This window comes from Physeter macrocephalus, chromosome 4 (genome assembly GCF_002837175.3).
Source record: "Physeter macrocephalus isolate SW-GA chromosome 4, ASM283717v5, whole genome shotgun sequence".
NCBI classification, from domain to species: domain Eukaryota; kingdom Metazoa; phylum Chordata; class Mammalia; order Artiodactyla; family Physeteridae; genus Physeter; species Physeter macrocephalus.
The window spans coordinates 20409393-20425195 of NC_041217.1; the positions used below are offsets into that span (position 1 = coordinate 20409393).

At 41.8% G+C, this 15803-nt stretch overlaps 1 pseudogene; it reads left to right on the forward strand.

Moving 5' to 3' along the window:
- Positions 1 to 2031: 2031 nt before the first annotated feature.
- On the forward strand, positions 2032 to 9873 carry LOC102976980 (solute carrier family 35 member E3-like; annotated as a pseudogene).
- Positions 9874 to 15803: the final 5930 nt, after the last annotated feature.

Here is a 15803-nt window from a genome sequence, read left to right on the forward strand (position 1 = left end):
TTGGATGCATTGTGCCTTCGTTTACCCAACACGGGTTCTGTTTCTCATGCTTTCTTGAAGAAAACAGGCTGTGAGTTAGCAGTGTTATTTACATATACCCTGAGATAAAATTTGTGAAAACCAAGAGACGTAAGAAAACCAAGAGCAGGTTGTATTTTCTTAGAATTTTTTTCACTTATTCTACTGATATTTGTTCTATCCGTTCTTGTCTGAAGAATCATTCTATCAGAGGAGACAAGTATGAGTTAGGAATTTGCGATCAAGAGTTTATAATCTAGTGAACTCAAGAAGCTAGGCTTCCTGCATTTGAGGATCCATGAATTTGCATGCACACTGTTTGTGAATGTTTACTGCATGCTCCTCCTGTCCTCTTCCTCCGTCCCTTCACCACTTAGCATCTTTCTTCCACTTCCTCTCTCATAAACTCTTTTCTATCTTTGGTCTATAGTATATTAAGTTTCTCTAAAGAGTCTGTGGCCCTTGATATGTTAATGGAAAAGAGACATTATCTCTCATCTTTGTCCCTGGTGCTTAGCTGACTTCTGTGTATAGTGGGATATTCGATAGATTTGGGTTGGGTAAGTAAACAAATACTTCAGTGTTGTTCTGTCTTTTCCAAGAAAAGACAGTTTTCTCATTTTTATTCATGCTTCAAATAAATGTGTCTTTAAAGAAAAGGGTCCTTTTCCCCCCGAGCTCTTTCTAAGCTTTAGTTTTTCCTGACACTATGCCTGTGTGCATGCTGTACTTTTTTTTTTTTAATACATTCTGTTGCTTTTATGATCTTCTTATCTCTTTTTAACATGACTTCACATTGATTTCTCTAATAAGAATAAAATTAGAATACTTCTTCCCTGTCCTCATGGGATAAACTTTACGCATAGCTAAGCTCCACTGGTGGCCTTTGACCGTGTGCTACTCAGATCTCACTTTCCGAGCACCGGTAGTAGCAAGAACCATAATTATTGACAATCCCCGGGCCGCTATGCCTCCAGATCCACCCCAGTGTTTGCGCAGAGGCCATGCTTCCCTCAGGCTGTCCCCAGCCAATGTCTGAAATAGTCGGGCTACTCTGGCAATGGTGGGGTTCCTGGAGCAGGGCCATTCCGGCCCAGTGTTGGACTCCTCTATCAGGCAATTGCTGCCCAGGAACCGCCCACTGACTTCGCTGAGATGTTCTCCAAGCCATCCTACACAACTATCTTAGCACAGCCCAGCTCGATAACTTCACTCCTTAGGGTGAACTGGTCCCTTGCTTGTTTCTCTGATATAAGCTGTGATAGAGTGGAAGACAAAGGTCAGAGGCTCCAGACCTGGCAGTCCATTGATTCCTTACCTTTCTGGTCTTTGGCTTTCCAAGTTCTCACTGGGAAGGATAGTGAAACCCATGCCAAGTAGTGTTTCCATTATAAGAGCTGTCCTGTCTTCTGGGGCCCTGCGGGGTGATTATCTTTTCATTTGCCCTGGGGTGCTATAGTCTTTTAAATTTAGTTTTCATCAGCAAAACTAAGGATACTGGAGATGCTAAAATCTACCACTTCCCCATTTATGTCTTTTTTCTATCTCCCCCATTATCTGTGTGGGGAAAATCTGTCAAACCTCAACAGATATTTAGAAAAGAATCCGTGATTAAGGATTCTTGCGTTTGAATAGAAATAGCAGTTTAAAATTTTCCTTGGATGAGAAGCTAGCTTCTGACATTGCCTAAGATGGGACCAGTCAGCAGCGTGTCAGACTTCAGTGCTGTTTGATAAACATAGAATCCTCATTTCTAGGGAAGTCTGTCTCCAGTGAATGTGGCAAGTAGGATGAGAAAATAAAAGACAAAAGAAAACAAAACCCAAGCCACTAGCATTTGAAAAGGCAGGCACTTCGATTTCTCCATATGACCTTTGAAGCTCTGATCGTTAAAGTGGAAATAATCAGAGTACGGGAGGCAAAGTGGTGATAAAACAGAAAAGCCATCATAAAACAGAAAAGCCACCATTGAGTGAAATGTAATTTCAAAAAACACAAACTCTTATACTACTCATGGCCATGTTTGGATGTCGACATGCCATCGAAGATGAAGTTTCCAAAGTGTAGGTGATTATTATCAATCTCTCTAGTTACAAAACCAAAGTGTCTGTTCCATATTCTATAAATTTCTGCAATAAGTAGGTATGATAGGGGAGGTTTTATAGTCTAAGGAATCCTTTTAAGGTTCCCGAAATCACTCCATTTCAGAAGCCCTCTATCCTGCCAATGACCAAGGTTTGTGGGTAAGTCAGGCCTCCCTCTCTAAATCCTCTATTTGTTCTGGTCCCAGGGACAAAAATGCCCTTCCTGGCTCTACACGTGCGTTTACAGAATAGATCCACAGATGCAATAAACCAACTATTTTCCCTATAATTTCTCCCTCAGTTTGCTTCCTGGAAACAAGTGGGTGTAACTCTCTTTGTAGGACTTTGGAAAAATACCGAGGAAGCAGGGACAATTCAGAACCTATGTTTTAAGACCTTCCTCAGCTGGATAAGATACCAAAGGTTTAATTTCCTCACCAAAGACGTGCATCCTATATATCTCGCATTATTATACATCAGAATGAACATACGTTGTTATCTAGAATTACACAACCCACGCAGACAACACCTCAGTGATTTCTGCTTTTCTGCAATGCTTCTAATATCAAAAACATTTTCATTTCGTAGTCTGCAACCTGGGGGACTGACTTCTATAGACTTTATTTTCCTTCTGGAAAAGCAAACATAGCTTAAATGTAGGCTGATAATAAGCAGAAGAGTCAAGAAGGAAATCATTTTGATCTCTATATATGATGAGAGAGTAACCTACTGTGTGTGGGGGGGTGGAAGACAGCTACAAAAATGCTTGAATGAGTCGTCCAGAAAGTAATCAGACAGTAGCTCATGAGTAATTTGTGTGATATTAAAGAGCAAGAAGGAAAAGGATGCAGAGTTGGGAGATCCTGTTCCTGAGTTTTGTCATCCCCTCTCTTCTCAGTTGTCACTTCTTTCAGCCTATGTCTTAAATGTCGCTTACCTAGGAAACTATCCCTGACTAGTCCTGCCCCATGGTGATTACTCTCTTAGCCATGTCTGTTTAGCACCTATTCAAGGTTTGGTCCTAGATCATCACATACTTGTTCAATGAGTATTTTTTCCCTCGTTGTTTCAGGTAGCTAACATTGTTTGTCAGTGGTGGTGGTGTAGGAGATGATGTCGGCCTGATCACTGAGAATTTAAGAGGAGAGAAAATAAACTTGTGAGTAGAGACAAGGTCTATTTCTCCTGGCTCTCTTTCCTTCTCTTTTGCATCCTCTTCTGTGTTTAGTATTATAATTAATAGATGTAAAATAAGCACGTGGTCATGGGTAGGCACTTGAGTTGACTGGAACATGCCCCAACACCTAAGCCCTTGCTAACTCCACGAGAGGTCAGAGGACCAGTAACATGACATCACTTAGAAGCTTCTTAGAAATGCAGAATCCAAGGTCCCACCCCAGGACTGAACTCCGAACTCCATATTATTAGGCGATCTTTGGGTGATTTGTATGCATATTACAGCTGGAGAAGCACTGGTCTAGAAGATACTCATCTTCCAAGTCTATCTCTAGCACCTACTTTTATACACCACTTAACTGATGATTCACCATAATATCCTGGCTTGCATACCGTTGGGCTTTGTAAAGCCATGTAGAACTTCAGCGTGTCTCACACACTTTATTCTACCTTCGGCTGTTCAGTGTTGCTTCAGGGATGTTAACCTTATATGCGCAAGCAGACTATAAATGCCTTGAGGGCAGTTTCTATCCTTTGCGTCTCTTTAACTCCTGTTGGTGCTGGGCCCATTGTGATACCCGTTACGCAATAACAGCTAAAACTTGAGAAGTCACTACGTGTTACATATTTTACTAAGCACTCACACGTTATCGCATTAGCCACAATCACTCTACGAAGGCCCTGCTGTTTCTTTTTTTAATAATGAGAAGACCAAGGCCTTAGAGAAGTTAGTAAGCTGTTGACTGGAATTTGAATCCACGTCCGTTTGATTCAAAAGTCTGAGATGTTACCAACTCGGTTCTATCGCTCTCTGATAGATGGATGACTACACAAATGTATTTGATGTGAACCTGATACAGTGGAACTGAGACCTGCTTTCATCCAGCCTGGACGCTGTCCCGACAGAAATATTTCTTAAGGGAAAAACAAACAAACAATCCTTCCCCTGTATAACCTCTCCGATCTTTTCTACATCCCTTCTATCCTGTTTTTCCTCCCTGCTGCTGTATTTCTTAACTCCCTTCTCCTCTCTTCTCTCTCTTTTTGGCTTAAGACCATAGTCTGTGTCCTCACCTTGTGTGAGTCCTCCGAGGACAGCATTTGGCCTGGCCAGGCCGAGGCGCACTGCGCGAGGAGCTTTTCCAGGTCACAGAGTGGATGTGTTTGCCGAGTGGAAGAATGACCTTTCATTCCCGAACACCCAGAGGGCCAATCAGTCTGTCTGTGCTCCACTGAGAAAAGTGAATGGAGTGCTTGCCGCTTGAAACGAGGGTAAAGAATAAGTAACTCTAAGAATGCACAAACCCCAAGCCCCTCCAAGCCGAGACAAAGCTGAAACACTTTGTGTTTTAGGGCACCCTGTGTCTGGCAAGGTGATGGAGCCTTTTCTCCTGCTTCCTCTGAACATGTGAAAAATCACTTTACTGGAAAAAATTCCCGTCAGGCCAGCGAGCATGTGCACATTTGCACCTCAGCTGCACGCTGCCCCCGGCATGTTCTCTTCTCTCGGAAGCACTGGGGCCAGCGTTTCCACTCGGGTGCCTGGCAGGATGCTTATGTAACCATCACCTGCCAGGAGCCACTGACCTATATACTCTTGCCCTGGACAACCACACCACCTTGACAGACACGAATGTGAGGCCACGAGGCACCCAGTGCAGCTTTGTCAGAATAGATCCTGCCGGAAACATAGACTCCAGAATGGGTCGGGGGCCAGGAGAGACCACGCTCTGGGAGAACTCCCAGTGGGAAAGACAGTGCTCAGGTGGGCTCTCCCCCTCCACAGGGCCCCCCAATACATGCCGATGCCACAGAAAAGCACAGGCGTCAAATATTTCTGCCTTTGAGGGCCAGTAAGTCACACCTTCTACAGTATATGCATATGACCATAATTAATGTTTCTGTGTTCAGGAACTTCCAATTCGACAGTCTTCCTTAAACCTGGGAAGTACCTAGAATTAGCAACCAGAGCAGCAATATGTACCATTCATCTCTGGAATTCACTATCTGTACAGCCTTGGGTACACCACTGGCTTTCAGAAGGTTTCCATTCCCTTAGCTGACAGGTAGGATCAATTTTGCTGGCCTCTCAGGTGGCTTCAAATTGTGGCATTCGCTGATTCCAGTGATCTCAACTTTAGTCTGCTACTTCTCAGGCTCGTTTTATCCACTCCAGTCTGAGGAGAAAAAGAGGTATGACTAAAGGTTAAAGTCTGTAGCTTATACCACAATCCTCCTTCATCTGCCATACATTTATATTCATCTGTGACAGCTGAATACACTTATATACCACTAGAAACCTTCCCCAGCTTGTGGAACCCACGTCAATGTACTTGTCCGCAATCTTATATGGGTTCATTTAATATAGTTCATTCACACTGGGCTCTAGCATCGCCCTCCTGTGAATAAGGAGGAAAATTAATTAAAAAACCTGTCTAGAAGAAAGTGCCTTTGTACTCCAGCCCCTGACCTAAGGGTTGAAATTCAATTACGTTAGGAGAGATCACAATTAAGACGCAATTTAATGACTCCTCATTTTATGTAGATGAGATTTCTGATTGCAAAGAATCAATAAACTTTGTTTAAGCAGCTCATCAGCTGCCCATCTAAACGCTGCCTTGTCCCTTCTTTGCTAAATCTCTAATCTCATGAGTCAAATGGAAGAAATGTTCCTGGAAATTTGAAGAATGAAATAATGAAGCCACTCAGCTTTTCCCCAGAAGGCCGTAGATAGCAACCACTGTACAGATTGTTTTCTAACTCAGAGCTGAGATTATTTCAAAGCCCTACATGCAGCCGACAAGGTTCTTTCTAAAGCCCACTCTTATTCAAATGCCTGAAAGACTTCTAAAGTGATCTGAAAGACATTTCTGCATCTTGTAGAAATGAATCCTTGTAGAAGTCTGCCCTCGTGTAACCAATTCCATGCTCCATCAAACATACATTTTGGTCAGCAACTCAAAACACAGAAGTAATAGTCATTCTTCCTGGAGGGAAAGAGAAATGAATTTGCAAATATCTATTTAGAATCCCATTTGTAGTGAATTCATTTAAAACCAAAATCATACAGACTTGTCACTCGATTACGGCTATTGTCACCATAATGTTGTGTAACAAACCACCCCCAAACTTCGTGCCTTTCAGTAACAGGCATTTATTGTCAAGTTCACAGGTGTGCAGACGTATGATGCTTCAGCTGATATGCGCTGAGTTAGGTCAAGCGGTCCTGCTACAGGCTTGCCTCCAGGCTGGAGATTGGGTTCAGTTACTCTACGTGTGTTTTCTTGTTCCAAACTGAAGGGGCTGCGACGACCAAGGCACAGTCTTCTGATGATTAATCGCTCAAGGGCACAAGATTAAAAAATTGCAGGAGCACATTTCAGGCCTCTGCTTGGGTCCTGACTGCTAATGTTCCTTTGGTCAAAGAGTCACAAAGGGGCTTCCCTGGTGGCACGGTGGTTGAGAATCCGCCTGCCGATGCAGGGGACACGGGTTCGTGCCCCGGTCTGGGAAGATCCCACATGCCCGGAGTGGCTGGGCCCGTGAGCCATGGCCGCTGAGCCTGCGCGTCCGGAGCTCTGTAACAGGAGAGGCCACAACAGTGAGGGGCCCGCATACCGCAAAAAAAAAAAAAAAAAAAAAAAAAGAGTCACAAAGATAATCCAGTGTCAACGGGTGGGAAAGCACACTCCACCCTGAGTGGGAGGGGAGAGAATTTTTACTAAACAATATCCCAAACTATCCCAAATGTCTTTAGCTCAGACGTTTAAATAAAAACCCTTTGGTAACAGCCTGGCTATTTCTGATCCTAGTGATACAGTTTTCTAGGTTTATTAAAAATCAGTAGTTTATAAAGATATTCAAGTGAAGTAGCTACTTTTCCAATAGCTTGCTTTTATTTAAAACTTTCTTCTTAAAGCGCTCTGCTTCCTTTGCTAGAGCATATGGTTAATATTTTAATAAGGAAGAGATAAGTGGAAGGTTTATTGCAATTCAATCTTTGGCTTAGAGTCAGAGCATCCCAAGATGGCTTTGAGACATCTAACCAACTTGGTGTCCAAAAGCCCTATAAATGATTTTTCTTAGCTGTCAGGTTTTTTTTTTTTTTTTCAACCACAGATATAAGCGTTTTACCTCTTTAGAGTTAAATGGATAGGTTTATCATTTTCCCTGGTTCTTCTGTTCTCTTTCCCTTTGAATACCCTCCCTACAAAACATCAGCACAGAAAGAAAGGTCAGAATTATCTATCAGCAATGAGCCTGACTCCTGGGCTCCCCAGGCTGCATGTTTATCCTCACCTAACTTCCCTTTGAAGAGAAAATGTTCTTTCCCTAATGGAAATTAAATGATTTACTAGCTACTTCCGTCGACTAGGTCACTTGAAGGCAGTTTCTCAATATGGGCGCTAGCGACGTTTTAGGCCGGATAATTCTTTGTCGCAAGGGGCCTGCCCGTGCTCTGTAGAATTCTGAGCAACATCCTTGGTCTCTCTCCCTAGATTCAGTAGTACCACCGCCTGTATCACGACAACCAAAAACGTCTCCAGTCATTGGCAAATCACACCGTCAGTACCACCTCTGGATGGGGATATGCGTATACATATAGCTGATTCACTTTGTTGTACAGCAGAAACTAACACAACATTATAAAGCAATTATACTCCAATAAAGATGTGGAAAAAAAATCACCTCTGGTTGAGGACCACGCTTTCACAGTAACCGGCATTTAATTCAGATACAAAGTAAGAACATTTCTGAACTTAGACCAGAAACTTTTCTTGTAGAACAGTTTAAATCAACCTTAAAACAGAAACCTAACTGAAGTTTATTATAACATAAAGTTTTTTTTAAACTGAAATGTATATATATGTGTGTGTGTGTGTGTGTGTGTACACACACACACACACACACACACATATATTCCTTAAACAGTTTTAGAAAACACATAAAAGGAGAGTCCTGCCACTGAGAACGCCTTCTGAAATGAATGATTACAATTTGTGATCACTAACAAGACAGCACCCCATCTGCCTGGCATACTCTCACCGTCACAGGAACTATTAAGATTTTCATGTTACACATGAGGAAAATGAGGCAAAGAGAGTGTAAGTAACACACGTGAGGCCCCGCAGCTAGTAAAATGCAAGCCAGGACTGGAGATGCCTGAGTTTTCTGTCTCTCAGGAAGGAGGCCAGGACTCCATTCTGTTAGATCACATGTCTTTCAGAGCTTAGGAGTCTCCTCAGGAATTTTAGCACATTTTTTACATCAACAGTTGTATCAAAGAGAAGGGTGGAACGAGGTCTCCTTGAAAGGAAGCAGAGTGATAGTTTACCAGGTAGAATCAACCGTATCCTGCCTCGTTACTCCCTCCTTAAGCACTAGCCCGGGACACTCATGCTGCTTCCCGATGGGCCTCTGCGTGGGCAAAGCAAAGAGATGCCCAGGTAAAGTGATCTGAAATTCCGAACCCTTGGAAACGAAAATACCTACCCTTTCCTACCATAAGGCCTGAATTTCTTACCAATCATAAAGTTTAGCCTCTTAGAGTCCGTGGTTGGAGTGGGTGGTGCTTGTGCAGATTCGCACTGCAGGGATGGCTGGTCGCCTGGGAGCCATAGAGGCGCCCTCCTCTCCAGGGCCAGGCAACAGGCACGTTTCTGCTGGGCTGCCCCTCAGGCCAATGGTGGCCATCTGCATCTTGTTTCTCGGCAAAAGGACCCCCGATGCGAGCTCGACCCTGGTGCATCCCGTGGCCACCTGACTGGGCCTTACTTCCATCAGGAGTTGGACATCTTCACCTCCAAAATTCTGCCAGCCTGCAAGTCCTTCTTCCTGGCGGTCACTTCTATGGCTTCCTGGTCCTCAGCACTTCTCTCTGCCAAGCAGCACCATCCGCGCCTGTGCGAGGACCCAGGCATGGCCACCGTGGCAGGTGGTTGTCACAGCCATCCAAACCTTCTGCCACAAGAAGCACTTCACCAAAATACAACTCAACTGCTGCGTCCTGTCACTTTAGGTGCGATCCCAAATTCCTCTTCTGATATGAAGTTTAATGTCCCTGGAGTGCTGTTTGAGGCTCTGGGTGTTTAGCTGCATCGCTTTATCCAGTGTGGGTAGGAGCCAAACAGCACGGGTTGGGTGTAAACACCACGCAAGGGAAGGGCCACCAGGCGCTGGTGTCTTCTGCTGTGTTGTCGGTGGCTGTGCCCTTCTTTGAGTCAGTGTGTGTGGGGGAGAACAATGCGGTCTCTGGTCAGTTTCTGCTTTGTTTGTGGGGCTGCTACCTGGAATCATAGCTGTCAGGGTGGACTTATCGATTTACTGGATCAGTGAGTACACTTCAACGGTCACCCGTGACATATCTGGGCACTTCAAGTTCTGACTCGCTCCATTTGGAGGACGTTTTATTTAAACATCTACTGTCAACTAATCAGGGTCTTGGCATGTTATGTAACTATTTGGTATTCTTGCCTCTGCCCATTTTAAACTCAGTAAATAGGAAGGAAGTATAAATTGGTACAAGGTACTCAACTGGGTTTTGTGGAAAGAAAATTCACCCCAGAAAGATAAAAAGTTTAAGTACGCCAACTAGATTCAAAGAAGCAAGAAAAAAAATTCCATTGCAAAATTTATTGAAGGGTAGTCTGCAAGATGTAAGACAAGGGAAATTTTATTTATAAGTGTGACCCTTGTTTTTAGAGTTCATTTTTACTTAATTACTTAAAATAAAAATGGCTTAGACTTTTCTTCAAATAGGATTTTATGAAGTACAAACGCCCATGTGTTACCTTACATTCACATATTCACTTACCCTAACACAAGGTCTCGTCAGTTCCTCCCTGGTGTCAGACCCTATTCTGGGCACAGAAATGAGTTAGACCCAGACCTGGGCCTGGAGATTTCCTGGGCCAGCAAGCACAAGGGTCTGACTCTGACATTTGAGGCCTCCTACCACCTGCTGTTTCCCACAGCTGGCCTCACTGTGGACAGTCTTGAACTTTGGTAGCCACATAATACATCCAGCTCACACATCTTCCACTGGACTTTCCCTGACCTTTCTCTGTCCACACAGTCCAAATTTCCACATCTCAAGATTGAGCCTACAGGCAGTGTGGATCTTTGGAGACCTTCTGAACTGAAAATCTGGAGGCCTGGATTTGCCACTGCCTCTCTTCCTCTAGTCTGAATGACGAATAGTTTGAGAAACCTGAATAGTGGTCATCAGTTGTGTTCTGACCTGCTCCAGGCCCCTGCAATGTGATCCTGCGGGTTATCTCATCAGGAGCAGAATTTACATCTCCACCCCTGAACGCCTATTGGCCATGTGACTTGCCTTGGCAAATGGGATATTAGCAAGTGTTACACAAGCAGAGGTTTGAAAACATTTGCTGTTTGGGATTTGCCCTCTTGCTGCTGTTGAAACCTTGAGAAGACCATGCAGGTGAGACCAGCTAGCCTACTGACCATGTAGCAAAGCTAACTGATGGAGTGAACAAATCCTTTCTGTTTTTTGGTCCTTGGGTTTTGGTTTAGACTGGAGACTGAAAATAACTGTAGTACTTAGCGTAAGAGTTTGGGAGTCAAACAGACCTGGATTCCAATCCCAGAGCAGCACAAACAAAGTTGCTTCATTTCTCTCAATCTGAGTTTCCACAACCATAAAATAAGGGCAAAAATAATAACTTGTTTGGGCTCTTGTGAGGATTACATGAAATGTTGTAAATAAGATCCCCAAGTCAGGGCCTGGTTCTTACTAAGAACTTAAAGGAGTATTGATTGCTATCATAATTATTATTTCTACCACGTCTTTCCTGACTCCATCTCCCATACTCCTCCCCCCGGCCTCACCCCGCAAGCCCTTGGCAGCCTCTCATAACACCTTAACTCTCAACTCATATCTAGTTCACCAGCTATGATTTTCCACACTTTTAAACCTGGAATAATTTTAAATTCACAGAAGAGTTGTAAAGATAGCAGAGTCTCCATATACCCTTAGCATCTTACATAACCCTAGTACACTTACCAAAACTAAGAAATGATCATTAGAACAGTGTTACTAACTAAAATGCAGACTACTTGAATTTCCCTGGTTTTCCCACAAGCATCCTTTTTCTGTTCTAGGATTCAATCCAGGATAACCTGTTGCATTCCATCATCATGCACCCTTAGCCTCCATCAATATGTGACAATTTCTGGCTTACCTTGTTTTCTATGACCTAAACAGTTTTAAAGAGTACTGGTCAGGTATTTTGTAGCATGTCTCTCAATTTGGGTTTGTCTGATGCTTTTCTCATGGGTAGACTGAGGTTAGGTGTTTTTAAAAAACCGCCACAGAAGAGAAGCACCATTCTCATTACATCATGTTAAGGGTGCTTGATATGCACATGACTTATCCCTAATGATGTTAACCTTTATCATCTAGCCAAGCTAGTTTTTGCCAAATTTCCCCACTGTGAGTTTACCACCTGCTTCTTCTAAATTTTCTGTCTGGAAGCAACTCACTCAGCACAGCCCATAATCAAGAGGTGGGGATTTAAGTTCTACCTCCTTCATGGTAGAATAGCTATACAAATTATCTGGGATTCTTCTGTATGGGACATTTATCTCCTCTCCCCAATTATTTATTTATTCAATCATTTATTTATATCAGTGTGGACTCATGGATATTTTTTACTTTGGGTTATAATCTAATACTATATTTTTTATTTTGTTCCTCAGATTGTCCTAGCCTTGGTTAATGGGAGCTCTTTAAGTTGGCTTCAGTGTTGCTTTGACATAGCCCCATCATTTATATTTTTGAGCACTTCTTTACATTATGGCATTTCAAGTTGCTCTAGGCTCATCTTATATTTTTTCCTGCCCTATTCCTAGAATCAGTCATTTTTCCAAGGAATCCTTTTTCTGTTTATAGGAGGATGATATTAGAAATAAAGATCAGGGTGCTGGGTATGTTCATTGCTACTGGGGTTCATTGCATCTGGGCCCTTTCAGCAGAGAGAACAAAGAAATATATATGTGTGTGTGTACATATATACATATATATATATGCACTAACCAATATTTATGCACATATTTTAAATATTTCTCTGTGTGTGTGTGTGTGTGTGTGTGTGTGTGTGTGTGTATCTCTATAGCTAGCTAGCTAGATAGACAGATAGATATAAAATCATAAGTTCATGCTGATTCTTTGACTCTAATCCAGCAGCCCAGGATTCACTGTAGACTTCCTTCATTTTTTATTTGTGACTTCTTTCTTTGACAGCGAGAGTCCTGATTCCCATTATCTATAGTTTATTTACTTATTTGTTCAATTTTAGTATAAGTGAAAAGTGGTTTCAGAGTTCAGTAACCATTTTCAAATTTTTGCTTTTACTTTCTTATTTCTTGATCTTTATTTTATGTAGTAATCTGTTCTTGTTTCAAGGATGCAATATGCTTTTTCATGTTCTCAGGCCATTAGTTACAATTTTCTGAGGTTTTCCTTCTCTTTTATCTTTTTTATTCTTTCTCTCTGTACTTGTGTGTGTATGTGTTTGTATTGTGTGTGTTGTATTGTGTGTGTATTGTATGTGTTGGTTTCCATGTTGAAGAATTTCTCAAGTGTCTTGTAAACCTTTGTTGTCTATGCATATTTAAGAGCAGGACACTATGCGATGGCTGTTGTCGGCGTGTGTACGGGGTGGCACCACAGACTGCGCAGCGGCTAAGCACTGTATCTTGGCAGACAAGCCCTGGGAGAGGACTAACTAAGCAGTGACAGCCCAGAGGGCCTGGGATGTGGTCCAGGTGGGGTAGTGATGGCCATGGAAAACAGTATGGAGGTTCCTTAAAAAACTAAAAGTAGAGCTTCCATAGGATCCAGCAATTCCACTCCTGGGTATATTTTCAGAAAAAACAACAAAAATAATTTGAAAAGATACATGCATCTCAATGTTCATAAGAGTGTTATTTATAATAGCCAAGACATGGAAACAACCCAAGTGCCCATTAACAGACAACTGGCTTAAGAAGATGTGATATATATACATATATATATATATACACACACACATATACACACAATGGAATATTACTCAGCCATAGAAAAGAATGAAACATTGCCATATGCAGCAACATGGATGGACCTAGTGATTATTATACTTAGTGAAGTCAGTCAGACAGAGAAAGACAAATATATGATATCACTTATATGTGGAATCTAAAAAATAATACAAATGAATCTATATACAAAGCAGAAACAGACTCACAGACATAGAAAACAAACTTATGGCTACCAAAGGGGAGGGCTGGGGGAGGGATAAAGTAGGAGCATGGGATTAAGAGATACAAACTACTATACATAAAACAGATAAGCAACAGAGATTTGCTGTATAATACAGAGAACTGTATTCAATATCTTATAATAACTTATAATGGAATATAATAAGAAAAAAAACTGAATCACAATGCTGTATACCTGAAACTAACACAATATTATAAATTAACTATACTTTAATTAAAAAAAGGAAAGAGGGGAGCCCTAAAGGCTGATTGCAGTTTATGTGTGTTAGGGGTGGGTCAGGGGGATGAATGGGAGTAGACGAGATGTAGAGTCTGGAGGGATTCACTGCAGGTTGATCTTTCACTAGGGAACCCCAAGTTTCAGTATCTGGAGATATTTTCTTTGGGGTCATTAAATCTCTTTATCAGGTGAGGCATAAGGGCATGGCTTAAAGAACATTGAGTGGGATGCATGAGCTGCTTTGTTTGGGGTTTGCTTTTCTTAGTAGATTGCAATCTGATTCAGTCAGTATTCTGACAAGAAACAGAAAGTCCCCTTAAGTGGTATATTAGTTTGCTATGGCTGTTGTAACGAATTACTACACACTCGGTGCTTAAAACAACAGGAATTTATTCTTTCACAGTTCTGAAGACCGGAAGTCCAAAAACCAAGGTGTCAGCAGGCCCACCACGCTCCCTCCAGAATCTCTGAGAGAGAATCCTTCCTTGCTTCTTCCAGCTAATAGTGGCTCCATGAGCTCTTTGGCTTCTGTCTGATAACTACTCTAAATTTCTGCTTCCATCTTCACATGGCTTTCTCCTCAGTGCTTTTGTCTTCTCTTCTGTCTCTTGTAGGGAAACTTATGGAATTTAGGGCCCATTTGGATAATTCAGGATGATATCATCTCTAGACCATATCCGTGTGGACTCCTTTTCCATGCAGGTTGTGGAGGTTAGGACATGGACATAAAATAATCATATTAAGAGTTATTAAAGGAACCATCATAAGCATTAAGGCACCCATGGACTTAGCAATAGTATAAAGGCATTACCTCCCTAGGCTTCAAGGAGAAAGGGAAGAAAACTGTTACAGGACCTTAGTGAGAGATGGTGCCTTAGAGCAGAATCCTAGCAGTAATCGCAAAGGGATAAAGCCACTGCCATAATTGTGGTATAGAAGAGAGGGAAGAGTGAGGCAATATAGACCTTGACCCCTCCTTCTTCTTGCCTGCCAATATCTTGATTGTGTCTACCACTGGCCAAGCCCAGATGGAAACCAAAAGACCTGGGAACTGGAAGATTCAGTCCATAGGGGTTATCCCCAGCAGCTCAGAGCAGATCAGAGAAGGTAAGGAGAATGGATCTTGGTAGGAGAATGGAGAATAACCAACTCAGGGTGTTTCTTTCTTCAGTCCTTTATCTTTGATTCCTAGAACAAAAGTTCACTAATCCACAAGTCAAATGAATAAATAAAAGGAAGGTTGAGTGAGAGATTTAGAAATAAGATAAATGTCTTGGCAGTGAACATCTATAACTGGGATGCAACCAAATCAAATGGAAGACCTTTTCTTTATTAGATTTTGGACATCCAAACACATTCATAGCTAGGTGACTTATTTTCTATTTTTTATTTTAAAATACAGAAATCTACAGAGAACAAATATATAGCATATTGAATTATTTTAAGGTCAAGACCCTTGTAACTCTACCCAAGTCAATAGTAGAATTTTGGTAGCCCCTCAGAAGCCCTTTTATATATTTCATCTCAATTACAGCCCCCTCCATCCTCCAAGCATAAAGAATATCCTTATTTTTTTAAAATAGTAATCACTTCCTTGCATTTCTTTAGGGTTTTATCACCTAGGCAGTATAGTTTAGACTTGCCTATATTTCAAAAAAAGCTTACTTTTTCTTCTAAGTCTCTTTTAATTAAAAGAAAATTAATTGTGGCAAATTACACATAACATAGAATTTTACCATTTTAACCACACTTAAGTGTACAGTTCAGTGGCATTAAGTGCCTTCACATTGTTGTACAACCATTACCATCATCCGTTTCTTTTCATGTTGAAAACGGAAACTCTGTAGCCATGAAACAATAACCCATTTACCCTCCTCCCAGCCCCTGACAGTTATTATTCTAATTTTGTCTCTATGAATTTGACTATTCCAGGTACTTCATATAAGAGGAATCATATAATATTTACCGCTTTGTGACTATATTACTTCACTTACATAAAGTCATCAAGGTTCATACCTGCT